The sequence below is a fragment of the Xiphophorus hellerii genome, chromosome 20 (assembly GCF_003331165.1).
Source record: "Xiphophorus hellerii strain 12219 chromosome 20, Xiphophorus_hellerii-4.1, whole genome shotgun sequence".
Classification (NCBI taxonomy): domain Eukaryota; kingdom Metazoa; phylum Chordata; class Actinopteri; order Cyprinodontiformes; family Poeciliidae; genus Xiphophorus; species Xiphophorus hellerii.
In genome coordinates, this window is record NC_045691.1 from 29,380,557 (window position 1) to 29,398,421 (window position 17,865).

Here is a 17,865-nt window from a genome sequence, read left to right on the forward strand (position 1 = left end):
CTGAACAAAATTAAACAACTTGTTCAATCTTCCTGCTATAAGCTGAAGTTTTCAGTGGTGTCAGCTGGAAATTAGCTAAATGATCTGATGATAAAGTGACCCTAAACAGACAACCTGAATTATTTACTGACTTTAGTTTGGAACGTCTGGTTTGGTTCTTAACTGTATGGGGACTTTAGGATCATTCACGATTCATTTTCAGTTTAGAGGCTCACTGTTCATTGTGACATTAGTACCTGCTGTGTATGTAGCGGTGAGGTCTGATTAGAAGAGGTTGTCTGTGAGTGTGTGTGTGGGTGGTAGAGTGACTTACTGTTTGGTGTGAAAAGGAAGTGCAATTTCTGCTGTTTTTTGGTCAAATCTTCCAAAAAAGGCAAAAAATGTCATAAATTTCTTTTTGTGAAAGTTTTCTGAATATGTTTTAATGGAATCACTGGAAGGTTCACTCTGCTGAACTCAGGAACCTGAATGATGCTTAGACGTATCATAGAAAATGCAGTTTCCTTTAACAGCTGCTTTGGCAGGTTCTGTTATTTAATCTTGAACTCCTTAGTAAAAGTGAAACCAACTCTCTGAGTTTCTTTATTTCAGCACTGAAGAGTTGTTGTGAGTGATTACACATGGTGCTTTTATGGAATAGAAGAAGAACGGATTCCTGAATCCCCCGTTAGTGGGTCGACCTGAAAATTGCCAGATTTTCAGTGCAACTCTGGAGGGTCTCCAGAGGCTCTCGCTGGATCTCGCTGCACTAAATGGACGCTTCATCCTGGATGAAATGCAGTTTTCTAGTTTGTTTTTTTCCTCTCATGTTTCTTCACCTGTGACCTTTGCTGTACATCTTTCCGGCTATGATATGAGAAGGTTCAAGGCTCAAATGCTGCCAAAGAGGGTCAGATTTTAATGTCTGACCCTCTTACATGTGACAGAAAGGTTGTGTCTGGAGTCGCTTGCTTTTTGTAGAGATGTTTTTGCAGTTACTATTTCCATTGGTTTGTTTTTTTTTAACTACAGTTTATGATGATTGTTTCAAAAGAGTTCAAGTGCATTAGAAGGAGGAGAAACATATGATTCAGTTGACATTTTGAACAATGAAACTGAGCTTATTTTTCATCTTGAGAATTAAAAAGGCCAATTCTCACTGCTGTGAAAGTAAAACCACAACACAGGCAACTGAAACAACTTTCTGAAGTCTTTTCTACGTTTTGCTCCTTCGCAGGGCCGTTGTGACTGGTTTTCTTTCCTGTTAGCGACCACTAATGTGTGTTTTTTACAACCACACTTGACGTACACTATAACCACACGTTCTGATGACTGTGCCTGCCAATTCACTCACATAAAAAGATAAAGTTTATCGAATTCCCCTAAAGTTCCTTTCTTGCGCAGTAACATACCCCCCAAAAATGAAATCTTATTTGTATAAATAAAGAGCTGTAGGCGCCTTTTATTCCGCTCTAAATATGCATTTTTTTCCCCCATCAAGCATTTAATAAATTAGGCCACTAAGTCATGTCCTTTTAGGGATGAGTCATATCTAAATGTGTGATGAAAAATAATTATATATCTGTATGGCATTGCTTTCAGCAATCACTTGCTTTCTAGAAATCTCTTTTTCTTAATCTTCTTTATAAAAATCTTTGATTTATCCTGAAAGGTGAAGATTGCCTATATCAACTTCTTAAACCACTGCTATGTGGACACCGAGGTGGAGATGAAAGAGATTTACACATCCAACCACATGTGGAAGCTGTTCGAGAACTTCTTGGTGGACATTTGCAGGGTAAGCCAACAACTATTTGACATTGTTGAAACAATGAAAATAAACTTCTGGTAGATGTTTTTTTTTAGGTCCGCAAAGCAATTGGTGCACGTTTGTTACCCGCCTCCTACATCCAGGAAGTTGGGTCCCGTTGCCTTGCCTCATGCTAATCTCTCTCCTGTGTGCTTTCTTAGGTGTGCAACAACACCAGCGACAGGAAGCATGCGGATACGATCCTGGAGCGTTACGTAACCGAGACCGTCATGAGCATAGTCACGTGTTTCTTCAGCTCTCCTTTCTCTGACCAGAGCACCAGCCTGCAGGTAGTGGAAGCTAACACGACTGATTTCCGATTTACATAACACGAGCAGGCTTGCAGGTGTGTTTCTTAGGTTGTTGCATACAGTCAACAACTGTTGACTGCATGCAGTCAACAGTCAACAACCTTTCTCCAGCTTTAAGGAGAAAGTCTCCTTAAAGCTGCGGCATGCAACTTTTATATAGCGTTTTACATGTTTGTTAAAACCGTCACCAGGTCGTGACAATATTTTATGAGACAGATAAAATGTGAAAAGATCCTCCCTGAGCTACTATTGCTGTCTGAAGAAGTACAACCAGTCAGAGCCAGGGGGAGGGTCTTAGTGCTGTCAATCAATCTTGTGTACTTACTAGTGACAGAGAAGCAACTTATTGTTACAGGAAACTGTTTGTCCGCCATCATCGGTGGCTATGCTAGCAAGCCTTAGCATTCACGACAGGCTTTGATTGCCACCGTAGCAGAAAGCATGGGGAGGTCACAAAGGGGAATGAGCAGCGCTACATGGAGAGTGATTGACAGGGCTAAGACCCTCCTCCTCCTCGTTGTGATTGGTTGTTTTCTTGTTAGCCCTGGGTGAAGGCATATTTTTTCCACATTTTGTCTGTCTCATACCTCACTGTTACAATATACTGACAGTTTCAACAAGTATGTAAAAAGATACTTTTTAATAAAAGTTTCAAACTGCAGCTTTAAAACTGACCCACATCACCTGTGCTTTATTTCATTCAAGCTGACTTTTTTCCCTTTACACAGATGGCTCGCCATATGTATGTAAGTAGAGATAACTTCCCACCATCGTCTCCAACCCCCTCCTCCACTCCCAAACTTTTGTTTGTGTTGCTGAGTCACTGGCTCTGAATGCTGAGAATTGTTCGCTGTAGTTTCAACTGTTCACTGCTTAGTCAGCACGTAGACGTCTTCCCAGATATGAATGTGAAACACGAGGTTATTGTGGGATGTGGCGTGTATATGAAACGTTGTTGCTATGTGGTGACCTCATAGTAATCCATGTCTGGAAGTTCTCATGAGTTTTCCTGGGAATCAAAGACTTAAAAATCCCCTGAAACTGTATTTTTTTGTGTGGGTGGGCGTGTGTGTGTGTGTGTGTGTGTGTGTGTGTGTGTGTGAAATGCTTTTGTCCCTACTGAATATCCTGATGTTTAATCTATGAGTCTGGATGTCTACCCTTGTAAAACTCAGAGCAGAGGTTTAGTGATACATGATGACACAGCAGCTACCTTTTTCTCCTGTGACAGGCAGCCATTCTTGGAAAGATAACGGAGGTATTTATTGTACAGTTGGGCAGCTGGCAGATAGACACCGTTTGTGCTGTCGGTAGGCGTATGTTGTACATGTCGTGTTGGGTAAGCGTGTGATTATCAACAGCTGGCCTGATGGACCTGAAATGTTTTGAGTTCATCCAAACAGAACCTCTGGTTGTGGATTAAAACAAAATAAGAGATGCACCAATCAAATATTAATGTCTTATTAATATCTGTGTCAGTCCTGATATTTTTTTAAAAATTGTAGATTGGGCACATTGTCACCAATAACCAATCTATTCAGTCTAATTCTATGCTTTGTGCTCTGAGTGATGTCATGCTTTCTTATAAATTTTACATTACATTTAAAAATCCTAACTGCACTTTCTGAACCATTTGAAAGAAGGTTTGTTGCAGTTTATTTTCACATGTTTGACCAACCTAGTTAATCTATTGTTTTTGTCAGTTACAGTTTCTTTATTTCACATTGGCTTCTGTACTCCTAATTAAACTGACTGAAAAAATTAAAGCTGTTGTTTTTACATGTTTGACCAAACTTGTGAAGCTGTTGGTGTGTGTAAGTGGGATTTAAAAGTGCAAAGTTATCAAAGAAAATTTCAATCAAGTACATTAATAACTGCATTTAAAAAAAAAAAAAAGAAACAAATGTTTTTAGTCAACTCAGCGCTGCTTTCCTGTATCGGATCGGTATCAGCCAATACTAAACCTCAAATATCGGTATCAGAAGGGGAAAAACGTGGATCGGTGCATCTTTAACAAAAAACTACTCATGTTCCCTAAAACCTTTTCATATTGTTTCATTACAACCACAACATTTTATTGTGGTTTTACAGCAACATAGATTAGGCCATAACTGTGAAGTGGAAGGAAGTACATGGTTTACATGACGCCTTTTTTACAAATAACAATCTGAAAAGTGCGGTGGTGTTTACTTTTTTAAAACCAACTTTCGATGAAATTGGTCCTGAGAGTCTTCAAATCTGAAGATGAAACTTTTTGCGACATTTTCTGTCGACTTCAGTCAGCCTGGATACAAGAGCACATGTGAACAACAAATTTCAAGTCTTGCAACAGATTTGGATTTAGACCTGGGCTTTGACTGGACCAATTTAACACACAGTTTCATCTAGGTCTGCAACATTTATAACCTTTTTTAAGCAAACTTATAAAAGGCCAAAAATGCCACATGACTTTTTGAATAAAGATATCTTAGAAATGTAGATAAATACCAACTTTAGAACATTTACTGTCATTTTTAAAGAACCCTAATTTTATCTCTATTTTTGGATCTCAAATAAAGATAAACTTAACATTTTCAAATAGAAAATGATGTGAAATAAAAAACAAGCTCATATTCTGACCCAATGACAAGGAAAACAAATCTGAAAGTGTCATTATTTTGTAGAAATTGAATCCAAATATTGTAAGGGGGGGAAAAAGAAAAACTGTTAAAGACCCAAATTTGTTATTATATCTGTATTTAAGACATTATCTGCTACTAATAATTTTTTAACCACAGTTAACTAAGAGTTATTGTGGAAGGTCCAAAGCATAAATTAGACAAAGCTGAACTCTAAACAACAGGTGACTTCTGAATACACGGAATTTTATTTAGGGTGTTCAGCATAAAGGGGGTTGGCAGATACAAACCACACTTTGTTAGACTTTGATATATATATATATAAAAAACTGTTATTTTCCTTCCACTTCACAACTATTCATTACCTTGTGTTGATCCATTGTTTAAAATGTCAATAAAACCCAATGACATCTTGAGGTAGTATTGTAAAGTTCCAGCGGTACGAACTCTTGTAGTACTTGCTAATTTTATTCTTCCTACTTGGATCTGTGCGTCTCCTGTTCTCATTCTGCCCTTGCGATGATTTCTTACATGAATTGATTTCATCTTTGCCTTACAGACTCGTCAGCCAGTGTTTGTACAACTGCTGCAGGGAGTGTTCAGGGTCTACCACTGCAACTGGCTGAACCCTGCCCAGAAGCACTCGGTGGAAGGGTGCATCAAGGTGCTTTCAGACGTGGGTGAGTAGCTAAACGCGACGCTCACGGCCGCTCTCCGCGTGAGACTCGTTAAAGTCGCCGCGTTCATCTGCCTTTCCCAGCCAAGAGCAGAGCGATCGCCATCCCGGTGGACCTCGACAGTCAGGTGAACAACTTGTTCGTCAAGCCCAATAATGTGGTACAGAAGACGCTCCTCAACTGGAAGCAGTCGGCTAAGAACACGTCCAGGCGAGAGTCGAGCCTTTGCGCCTCTAAAGACTACAGAAACATCATTGAAAAGCTGCAGGTTGGTAGCATAGCTTACATTTTGGACCTGAAATGTTGCCTAACAGCTCAGATGGAGAAAATGACACAAAGGAAACAACAAAAAAAGCATAAAAATAAAAGCAATTTGAAAACAACAGTGACACTGTTGTTTTCCACAACATTCAAAATATTGAATGTTGTGGACTTTTTTTTCTTTTTTTAGTCTAAAGATTTTTTTTTTAAATTTGTTTTATTTTCAAGCTGTTGGGGGTGCTGTGGTGGCATGAGGGTAAAGCACAACCCACCTAAGGAGGTGGGTTTTTCCTCTGGGCAAAAAGATACTTATAAACCGACATGCCACCATCGATTATGTTAAATATGGCAAGCTGTTTTACGTACGTGTACATATTAAACCTCAACTTTGTTGACACACGGGTAGAGAAGAAGTGGAGAGACTGTTTAGCCAATCTGAATGCAGAACACAATGCACGATGCAAATCCATGAAACAGCGAGACCGTGAAAGGTGAACTGCGAAATAGCGAGGGTTCACTGTACTTGGGGTGTCTCATTGACCTTTTAAGTTAAATTATCGCCTTGTTTCTTTTGACTCATAATTCCTCTTGTCCTGTCCTGGCATTGCAGAAAGAACAACACTTTCATTCTCAAAATATGGCTTTATCATGTTAATGGTTTTGAGAACCACAGTCGTATTTTTCTTGACTACATGTTTCCGCCTCTGCTTGAACCTGGAGCTCAAACATAGTAGAAAAAAACCCCAAAATCTCAGCCGACAGCCGCGGTTCGTGTTGAGTAGTCTGACTGGGCCACCTGTAAATAATTAAGACTTCAACGTTGGTACTTCCCAGGAGTGGCGTCATGCTTTTTGTAACTCTGTCTCCTAGACGGTTCTGTAGAAGTAGCCTGACGAGTCAGCCATAAAAATTGGGCTTTCAGTGATGGGAAAAGTTGCTACACCCAATTACTTTCAAAGCATGACTCAAAAATTCACTGGAAGTGTGCAAAAACAACAAAACAAACAAAAAAAACACAGTCGGTGACCTCCCTGGTTCAGGTCAGCTGTTATCCGGGACACACACAGGAAACTCTGTTTGGCTCAGGCATTCATTCTTTTCCTGATAAAGCAAACAGACCCTATCGTGACAGGAGGTCTGTACTGTTCTGTTATGATGCTCAGAGCAGACTCTGGTTAGTCACTGACCTCCTCCCAGACAGTACATTTCCTCTGGTTTTAATTGTCTTCACTTGATGCTACTCCCTTCTGTCATTTCCCAGCTGTACATTTAGTTTTTTTGGTTTTCCTACATCCTAATCAGACGGCTTGTTTAATAATGACCTAAACCTGCAGTTAGAATGATAAAACATTGAAGTTTTTGCTTTTGCAGGCTCCATGTACATAAAACTGTTGACTTGCAGTTTAGTTGTTACCAAAGTCATTTGTATACATATGAAATGTATTTTTGTTTAATTATTTGAAGCTTTTGGTTCAAAAGGTTGACTAAATTGTATTTGTATTTTTTTTAATTAATTTATCCATCTTTCATCAATTTATAGATTAAAAAAATCAATAGCATAGATTACATTATTTTCTTTAACTGCACATAATCTGTAGTGAATATAAAAGACCCTAGTTAATAGGCTGGGCCATATGGCTAAGAAATAAAATCTGATGTATTTTTTTTGTTTTTTTCATACCAGATCCAATTTCCATTTTTAATCTTTTTTTCTCATAGCCTTATTTTAAAAAAAGAAGAAAGAAATTACAAATGACAGGAAATATTTTCAAAAGTCTTTTATTTCAATCGTTCCGCCTGTCATTTGACAACAGAGTATTAGGGCCAGGCTACGAGATCTTTTGTTCATTTACGAGAAGATAGTCGTACTAAAAGAGTAGATGCAATTGTACCTGAAAAAAATGACGTAAAATGACAAAAAAGTCATTTTTAATGAGGCAAAAAGTTGCCTCAGAATTGCAGGTCTGACAGGACCAGCTCAGTCCAGCTAGTTCTTTCTTCCAAGCACTCCGTCATTTCAAAGTCCAGCTGCTGATAATACTTAATAATTTGGCACTGATGTGTTAAAAGATGAATTATTGATAAAGTATTATCTGTAAATCTGATACCAAAGTATAACATCACAACATGCACAACACTTCTGAATTAAATTTAGTTTTTTGTGTTGGAGTAATCCTAAAATTACTTAATTCTTCTAATATTATAACTTTACTCACATAATATAAAAAACAAAACAAACTGTGTTAGCCCGGCCCTAATATTCCATCACATGAATTGACCTGAATTCAAAGTCCAAATAAATAGGATCTGTAAAACAGGCTTGTTAGGCAAGATGGCCGCCCTGGGCGTGCTGACATCGCAAAGAACTATGAAAACACAAGGAGTGCATTGGTGAAAACATTGAAAGGTGTGCATATTAACTCTAACATATAGTGTCAAAAACCAGATTTAGTAACTTGCCATACATTAAAATGTAAAACCTTAATGATTAAAATTAGAATTTAGCTAAAAAAATTTTTTTTAAAAAGTCAACATGACGCTAAATCTTTAGACAGTCTTGTTTAATTCACTGTAGGTTCCTTTTCGATAACTTTCCTCTCGTGGCGTTACGGCCACTTTCTGCAGGACATCGTTTCCGCTCTGGAGGATCGACTCAGGCCGCTGGTCCAAGCCGAGCTCTCCGTCCTGGTGGACGTCCTCCATCGTCCCTGAGCTGCTCTTCCCCGAGAACACGGACGCTCGCAGGAAATGTGAAAGTGGAGGCTTCATATCAAAGTGAGCCTTCGAGTTCTGATAGAAGTTGTGCGTTTAGCGCATTTTGAATGTTTCGTTTTGCTGCATTGAACGGTTTTATCTACAGTAGTTCTGATTTTATTACACAACTCAATGAGATGATTTTTATGGGTAAGCAATGCAGCTTGCTAAGACTGAGTCATAGCTTGTATACAACCATAAACTGAAGTGTAATTCAGTTTAGATTATGTAATGTTTGTATTTTTGTCATTTGTCCAGCTGCACCAGCTTGTTGCACAACATCCCACATTAACAGAATGTTTGTAGGTTTTCCTTCTTTTTTGCTAAGTGACCAACTCAGAAAGTTGCTGATTTTTCTTTTAATGTAGTGTTAAGAAATCCAACTATGCACATTGTATTTATTCAGTTTAATTTCCTAATGTTCTATCTCAAGATGTTAGGAAATGAACATGTTGATTAAATTTACCCATCCAATCCCAAAAGCCTTTTTTGTCCTCTACTGCTAATTAAAACAGCATTAGAGCCACAAATATTACCTGACCTTCTGAAAAAAACGTCACCTTCGAATTTTTTTAATAAAAATCTGCAACAGGAAATTTGTTGAAATAAAACCTTCTTTCGAGGATGTATTTGCCATCAAACCAAAACAAGTTGCCAGTTTGGTGGGAGAGGATCCTGAAACCTAAAAGCTGTTCCTCTGATTCTACTGCTATAAACTCTGGGATGAAATGGTTGGGCGGGTTTGTCGGAGTGAAGGATTCTTGTACGGAGAACAATAAACAGTTTCATGCAAGTCTAAGCTTGGCCATTAAGAGCTTTGCATGCGATTAGAAGGATTTGGAATTAGAGTCTGAACTTCACAGGAGGAAAAAAATGGGTTTTCTTTCAGCAGTACCAGTCGGCGCTCAGCCTGACATTTTGAACCAAACGAAGGATTTTCCTGGAACTGTTAGCATAAATGGTGACCGTTGTGGCTCAGCCTGTATGGTATTTAATGTTTGGCCCAGTTTTCAACAACTGGAACAGAAGACACTTGGTGTTAGTAGTATTATGAAAGTGAATGATTTACTATAGAAGCCACTTTAGTATGTTAATTAAGAAAGAAGTCTTTAAATAAAAAAAGACATTCAAAGTAAAGCCAGACGTTGAAGCAAAGCCAACTCTCTGTATGTTTATATTCTGACTTTAATTGACAAACAAAGTTTTTAATTTTTACCATATCAAGATCCTGAATGTTCTCAAAGGACATTTAAACATTTAAAATACTTTAAAAATAAGAATAGACAACTGCATTTGCTAAGTATTTCTTCAAATCAAACAATATTGAACCTCATCTCACATTCATACGAAACGCTGCGATTTTTGTTTTACGATTGAAAGTTTTGCTGCCAGAATGAGGTGGGGGGTTTTTTTTAGGCCGTGTTGGAATTGGTTTATTTTTGCAAAACTGAAATGGAAAAACTTTTTTTTGCGTCACACGTGAGTCACTTGATCAACAACCGGATGTTGACACTGGAGCATGAAAAAGACATCAGGAAGGGATATGAGTATGATGGCGTGGCATATGTTTTAATGACTTATCGTGTGAATGAATGGATTTTAAACGTGTTTCTTATTTAATGGAAATGTGGAATATTGACAAAGTTTTGTGCTCATCTGTAACAGAAACGCAGCAATTAATAAAATAATATTTAAACACGCACACTAAGCCGGATTTGCTATAAACCTTTAAAAACATAATTATTTTTATTTGTGATTTGCTCAGCGGTATGAAACTAATCTTTCATTCCTTGCTGTTGTTGACATCACCCATACACACATTTCCTTTTTCAAATAACGTTTTTAAACCATTGATTTGGCCTCGCATTTTGTTTGCATTGAGTGTTGCTTCATTTGCTTGTCGTTGGTTTCACAGCTGGACACTCCAGGTCACACAATGTCGAAATGTTTCTGATTGTTTCTCCCGCTCTGTAACCAGGCTGATCAAACACACCAAGCAGCTCCTGGAAGAGAACGAGGAGCGTCTGTGCATCAAAGTGCTGCAGACGCTCAGGGAAATGATGACGAAAGATCGGGGCTACGGGGTGAAGGTACGCCAAGTGTTGTTTCTGTTCTGTCGGTTAACTAAAACGTTAAAATAAGACTAAAAGGTATGACTTCTTTCCATTTTTGTTTCACCAAGAGCTTGACAAGTGCACAGAAATGATTTTATTAACTTGTACAGAATACGTTTAAAATCTCTGCAACTGCTACAGTTTGGATATAACTCTAACTTTGTAGTTTGAATATTTTTTTTGGCAGTTGAGGGGATAAATTAGCACTAAAAATGGATTATATCCTACAAAAATAACTTGTGCTGGACAGCAAGACGACACACAGAGGATATGAATTAGCATTATTAACATTATTAACAACATGCTTGGTTCATATATCATTCATTTGCTGCTAAAGATCTCTGTACTAACACAGAGTAACTTTATACTAAGTTACTATACTAAGTACCGTATTTTCCTCACTAAAAACCTTTAATTTTCTCAAAAGCCGTGAGTGCGTCTTATAATCCGGTGCGCCTTATATATGGACCAATATTGAGCCACAACAGGTCTCGCAACTACGGTAAGCAGCCGCTGACTTCATTTTCCCCCATAGAAGAAGAAGCGCGCGGTGCACACTGGGTTTTGTGTAAAGACCCCAAAATGGCTCCTATTAAGAGACACGCTTACGACGCAGAGTTTAAGCTCAAGGCGATCAGTCACGCAGTAGAACACGGGAATAGAGCAGCAGCGAGAGAATTTAACATGAACGAATCAATGGTGCGGAAGTGGATATTCTGATTGTGATTGTTTGATTTACCGTAACAGTATCAGACTGTTTTTTACGTGTTTATTGAATCGAGGAAAAGTTCCCCTCCACTATATGTTACATCTTGCTGTTGTTAAAAGATAAACTGTGTCACGAAAATACCACGTCACTTACTTTACCTCGCGGAAAATAATAAAGCAGCTGTTTATTCATTTTGGGAATGAACGGAGTTTTCAGAACGCTGGTTTGTAATCTATTAATAAAGTTTGACTGACCTATCTGACTGTTTTGTTGACATTCCCTTTAGCGCAGTTCCATCTAATGGATGCATAACGTAACCCCAGCCTCTACTGTAGCGTCTATTCTATGTCGCCTTATAATGCGGAAAATACGGTACATAAAAATACTAAGTACATACTATGTTCTTATGCTAAGTACATAAAAATAGGATTTAGAGATTAGTCACTGGTTCTGAAGGAACTTTGTAATTTGATTTGGCAACTTTTTGATGATCACTTTATTAGGTTTTCTATTTTATGTAGCATTGCCCCTAAAAGTTTAATAACATAATAGACCTTTTGATGTTCTAATTTTGATCAGTTTGCACTTCATTTTGCACAAAGTCTCCAGTTTCTCCATATTTTTGGACAGACTGCAGGGAAACGGGTTGCTCTCATTACACAGATGATGCAAGGTAATTATGTCAGGTAGATTTAGGAGGTGACAAAACTGATGCAACCAGTTTGTCAGCTATGATCAACACAGTCCCGCCACCAAATGAGCCAAAATGCTGAAAATCAAGACTTTGTAATGTGACTTCCTCTTAACGCAGAGACAGATCTCTAAAGCATGAATCTGATCTCCTGGTTTGGGGATTAAGTTAGCCATTTGGCTTATATGAAGGACAACATTTTTAATTTGACATAACAGAAAAGGTTATGTTTAGTAGATAACTATCAAAATATATTATCACTTATTTCACACCCCTCAAGAAATTCTCAAGCTGCAAAAACACAAAATCTTACCAAGTAATTTTCGTCGGCTTTCTAATCCAAATACCTTAGTACATTTGAAATAAGACAAAACTAATTTACACATAACTGTACAGCAAGAGATATATGTTTTTAAGTCATTAATTCCTTAATATTGATGAACAAGCTATTTTTCCACTAGCATTATAATTATTATAGATTATTTCACTTATAACAAGACATTTTCCTCATGTTTTCCCAAGTACTTTTCCATCAATATTAAGGAGTTATTGACTTGAAACAAGCTCCTGTTTCTTGCTGAAAAGTTACTTGTAAGTTAGTTTTGTCTTATTTCAAGTGTAGTTATATATTTGCACTAGAAACTTGACCAAAAATACTCAGTAAGATTCTGTGTTTTTACAGCGTGCCCAAAATGTTTGGAAAAACTCTGCAAGAACAATTATTTCCTGAGTCTTTTTCTACGTTAATTAGTCATAGATGAGCTAATATCATCTACTAACTTGACATGTTTAAGTGCCTTCAGCACTTATTGGTGGCCGTGGTTACGATGTGTGAAAAGCCTTTAAATGTTTGTGTTTTATTGAAGACGCATGAGATCAAACTCACAAGAAAAGAGAAAAATCCAACCTTCAAGTACGTTTAACAGAGAATGTTTATTCTTTCAGTAAAATCAGGTTTATTGGATAAGTTGATTCAAGTTACTTTAAAAAAACAAAAAATTGAAGGATTTTATACAAAATTTTTTACACATTTTTGCCACAGGTGCCTATAATCGCGGAAGTCACCATATGGTTTCTTTTGTTAAAACGCTTTCCATGTGCACATGTGTGACGGGAGCTTCAACTCACTAACAAGCTCTACTAACTGTCTGCCTCCTATACTTTCTCTCTTGCAGCTGATTGCCTTTGATGATGAAATGGATGTGGCTGAGGTTGATCATTTTACTTACTATTGTGACGTTCATTGATCTGTCTCCCACTAACAAAATAGACATAATTGTCCTTTGATTAGACTTTTTGAGCTTCGCAATCCCATCTGCGACAGCGTCAGCCGCTCGGATCATCCCTCCTTGTTCCGTGTTTGCCTACATTATTAAGAGTCTAGTACATTATCGACCTTTTCTAGTTCAAATTATCCTACATGCTTGTCTGTCCTGCTTGCCCATGTGTAGCTACTTGGCGTATTTGAGTGTGCTATATGACCGATAGTGATTAGTTTTTTTTATGCTTGTGAAATATTCTGAATATTTATTGGAGAATATTGAAAGTTTTCCCATTGGTTCACTTAAGGGTTGCTATAGTTTGACGGATTTGCAATTTTGTGTATTGATATTAAAATCAAAAACATTTCTTGACTCATCAGCCAGTTGTAATATTCCCATGTTAAGATTCACATTAATCTTCCACTAAGCAAATTTAACCCCATTTCAGTCTCTTTTTTTTTTTTTTTTTGTACGCATCTAAATTTGAATTTTTCTTAGTTATTTTACATTTCAGGCACAAAATTCTCAACTTCACAATCTTTTCTAATTATTTGACCACTTATGGACAGTCGTTCATGGTGAAATCTTTAAATATGACAGAAAATAAAAAGGGAGCACCTAAAAGTAACGTACCCCGTGCTGAAGCAGTAATTCATCTACATCCATCTTCACACTAAACGCACACTAAGCGAACCAGGTGCACATCAAGAGTGACGGATCGTGTTTCACAAAATGTGCTTTGTTTCCTCGCGTTTACACCCCCCATGTTTTCCTGTGCAAAATATACAGAAAAATATAGAAAACGTAATGTGTAATTAATTCAAAACGTGTCTGCCTCCTAGACGTTAGTACAAATGGCAGCTTTAGAAATTGGATCGAAGCGGACGCTCTGCTCCTGCTGTTGTTGACGGCAAAGAAATGTACAATTTCAAGCCACCAACTGGTTTCTCCCGAATTCGTTAAATGCATCAAAACTGAAAGAACGCTCCGTCAAAGCGGTAGAATTTGTGTGACTCTTTGCAGTACCTGTCAAAACCACCTCAAAACATTGAGAAGTAGAAAAAAAAAGAAAAAAAAAGGTGTTCATACAAGAGACTGCTGAGTACGAGGGACTTGACGAAGACGCTAGGCGTGGAAATGGAACTTATTTAATGGAAAGGGTCTTTCCAGAGTTGCAGGAAGCTGCACGCTCTCAGTTTCTCTACTATGTTGCTGCTGTTTTGCTCTCCCTGCTTCCTTTTCCTTCCTTTTACTGGCTGTTTGGTGCTGAAGTGCTGGAAATCCCCACTTTCCAAAAAAGAAAAAAAAAGGCTCATCTCACAGAGCAGCGCTTTGTTTTGGCAGCTCTCTGCCCATTAGCGGTAACTCAAGAGTTCACTCATGCTTTCTTGCTCTCATCCTGCGCTAACTGCAAGATACACCGTCCCTGTACATGTTGCGTAATACGAGTGTTTAACCCGATGCTGCTCTCTGACCGACCATACCACATGCTCACACACACACACACACACACACCCCACGCCCACACACACACACACACACACACCCCAGCTTAGGCCCCTCCCAAACCCAAACATCAAGCCAGGAACCCCAGGAATCAGTGCAGCTGTTAGTTTCACTACTGTCTGACTGTCTGCCTCACACTTCTTGTAGCCGCTTGCCCAGTCCATGCACCAGATTTTGCATATTCAGCCAGAATGCTGGATGAATTGGAAGAGGCAGAGTAATTATGATTTTTTTGTTTTCCCCCTCAGCTTGCATTTAATTTTTCCTGCAATAATAACATGGTGACATCCTAGCCAGGGAGGAACCACCTAAAACCATCCTGATTTATTTCTTGGTTCTTTTAATGAACGTGTTTGGGCTTCACGTCAAGGTTGTAAAGTTGATGATTGATATTTTTTTTATTTATTTTTTCCTATGCTTGTGTGTGTTCTTTTTTTTTTTTAACATTCCTATTTATTTTTGCTTACCACAATTTAGACTCTCACAGATTTTCCAATGTCAATTTTACTTTTTTTTTCACTTTTGAAGTTTTCTAACATCTTTAACTCAACCATAGGTTCTTCAGTCTTTAAATTTATGTTCAAAAGTTCTACCTCTTTCCTAATGTACTGGGTTTTTAAGTTTTCTGCTTGCAGGCAATTCTTAAGTTTTGGGCAGCAGTTTTTCCTTTCAGTCAATGGGGGGAGCTCTAGATGTTTCATTACAATGTGCAGCCCCTGTCGTAGTTTCCTTAACCTGAGGCTGCTCAAATCTTAGCCTCAATCCAGCTCTCAAGCAGAAGTTACATAAGTGGCAACAATATTTTAACCCAGATTTCCCCCGTTTTTGTCTCTGGAATTTAAACTTATCAGTAATGTGGGATTCTCTGTCATGAAAAACATTAAAAGGGCTGCAGATGTAGGATGTTGAACCTTGATTTAAAACATTCTGGGTAGACTACAGAGGTGAGGATTTACTATACTAGATCAGTAGATACTTGAAAATTGCAGAATTAATTTATTTCCCTTATTTTAACATCGTATTGCTGAAGGCTTTAATGTTTCAAAAAGAAAAAAAATTGCTATTTCTGGCCCCTTAAAGAGATTCAAACGTCTTCTTTGCCACTCTGATTCTTTGCATCACTTTTTTTTCCACCACTACTTTTGAGACATTTCAGAGAGTTGCAGGAAACATGACGAGTAGATATGATGCTAAAAATCTAAGGAGGTCAAGTCGAAATGATGAGGCAATTTATTTGGGGTTTTTTTATAGCTAAAAGTGTCGCAGGTGCATTTTTGGGCAAGTAAAAGAGGCCAGATTACTCAAACGATGGACGTCCGCGCAACAGAAAAATGGAGAAGGCATTAAGCTCAGTCGCGCTGACAGAGTCTGAATGTGCCTTCAGTCGTTTGCATGATGCATGAAATTGTTTCTGTGGAAATGATTGACGCTAAAGAAGAGTTCAGGCAGGGAAATTCCTGTCCAGTTGCACAATTAATCACCTTAAAGCGGCACAACTGGGTTCTCAATGTTTACTTTTCCACATACCCAGCCTCCAAGTTGGCGTGTGTGTGTGCGGGGGTGGGTGTGTGTGTGTAAACTAATTCTGATCTTATTTGTGACTGAAATATCCCCCTCATGTAACTAGAGAAAGAGCCAGTGTCAGTCAAAGTGTCTCAGTTTCTTTAAATTAGAGTTGCACCTTTCATTAATTTAGTAAATTTCTGGTTCTGATTATAGCAGGTACCTTTTTCTCTCGAATAATGTAATATATGTTAAAAGAAGATGATTTAATGAAAAAAACAAAAGTTAAAGAGCGCTCTCTGAAAATGTACAATTGCAGTCAAGGTTATGGGAAAGATTCCTCTGTAGAAACAAAACCCACTTAAGAGAATGAAAACCATTTTCTTTACTGTTAAAAAAAATTAAACTCACTTCTTTTTTTCCTTTTTGCACACTTCAGAATCTAGTTATGGGCTATGTAACATTATATACATTCATTCAAAGTAGCTTAACGTTAGTGAGGAAAAAACCTCTGCTTTACTTTTTGGAGAGTTAGATTTTCTTAATCTCTTAATAATTTATTGGAAATGTGCAGACTTCTTTCTCTTATCCATTATTATTTACATTTGAATCAGAGGCAGGATAGAACCGATTGTGTGAGAGCGAACAGTCATCGTTACACAGCTCCGCAGTAAAACATGTTTCAAAGCAAAGACAAAATGACTCGGGTTGACATTTTAAGCTGTTTATTAGCTTTGCGCTCAGCATGATTAGCACAGTTTGCGTAACTAAAAACTCAGTCTCTGTATGTATCACCTGTGGAACATTTTCGCAATCTTGCAAAATGTGACAAAATATGAACACATCAAGAGGAGCAACCGTCCTCTAATACGCTAAACTTCAATTCTAAAGTCCCACTTCCTGTTGACGGCACCTGAAACAACAGCCGGACGTGTTTCTTGAAAATGATTTCCTCTCTAAAAGATTCTTACACCTTTTGAGCTTTTGGGAAATTTGCTTTGTTCTTCCGTCGGTAACAAGTTCCACACCGAAGAGTGTCGTTTGTGCAACTGTATCCCTGTTTGGTGCTAAATTAAAGTCGGTTTAAATAACTATTTAGGGACTTTAAAGTTTTTCTTATTAAAAAAAACAAAAACCGTTTTTTTTTTAATCAAAAAAAAAAAACTTTGAAAGTGGCTTATTTTATTTCCAGGTTTTAATTAATAATAATGTAGTCCAATTAGCGGTGAGCATTTATTGTAGCATTTATCATGTAACCCTTACACTAACCCTAACAATACATACATTTCTTATGATAAAAATTTAGACTTATTATTGTCACAATAAATTCCAAGAGATGTTATAAAGCTTCCAGAACTGTCCATATTGTCAGGATTGCTAGTTTCACTATTTATTTTCTCTGCTGTTTGATCAACGTCATCATAAAAATATATAAATAAGTTCGAAAATACAATTAAATGCAATTAGTGTTTGCATTTCAGTGATACAAATCGCACTTCGTGTCCTAAAGATGCAAATGGGAATGTTTTTCAAGACCAGCATTTGTGTCTACGACACACAGTTGCAGCCCTACAGTCTTCTACAGAAGAAGTAATGAGTAGGTATTGTAACTTTTATGGTTATCGTGATGATACCACAAAATATCGTGATAAAACTTTAAGTCCATGTCG

At 37.7% G+C, this 17,865-nt stretch overlaps 1 pseudogene; it reads left to right on the forward strand.

The window, feature by feature from the left end:
• Positions 1-17,865, forward strand: part of LOC116711194 (inositol 1,4,5-trisphosphate receptor type 1-like) — a 112,809-nt pseudogene that overhangs the window by 33,108 nt on the left and 61,836 nt on the right.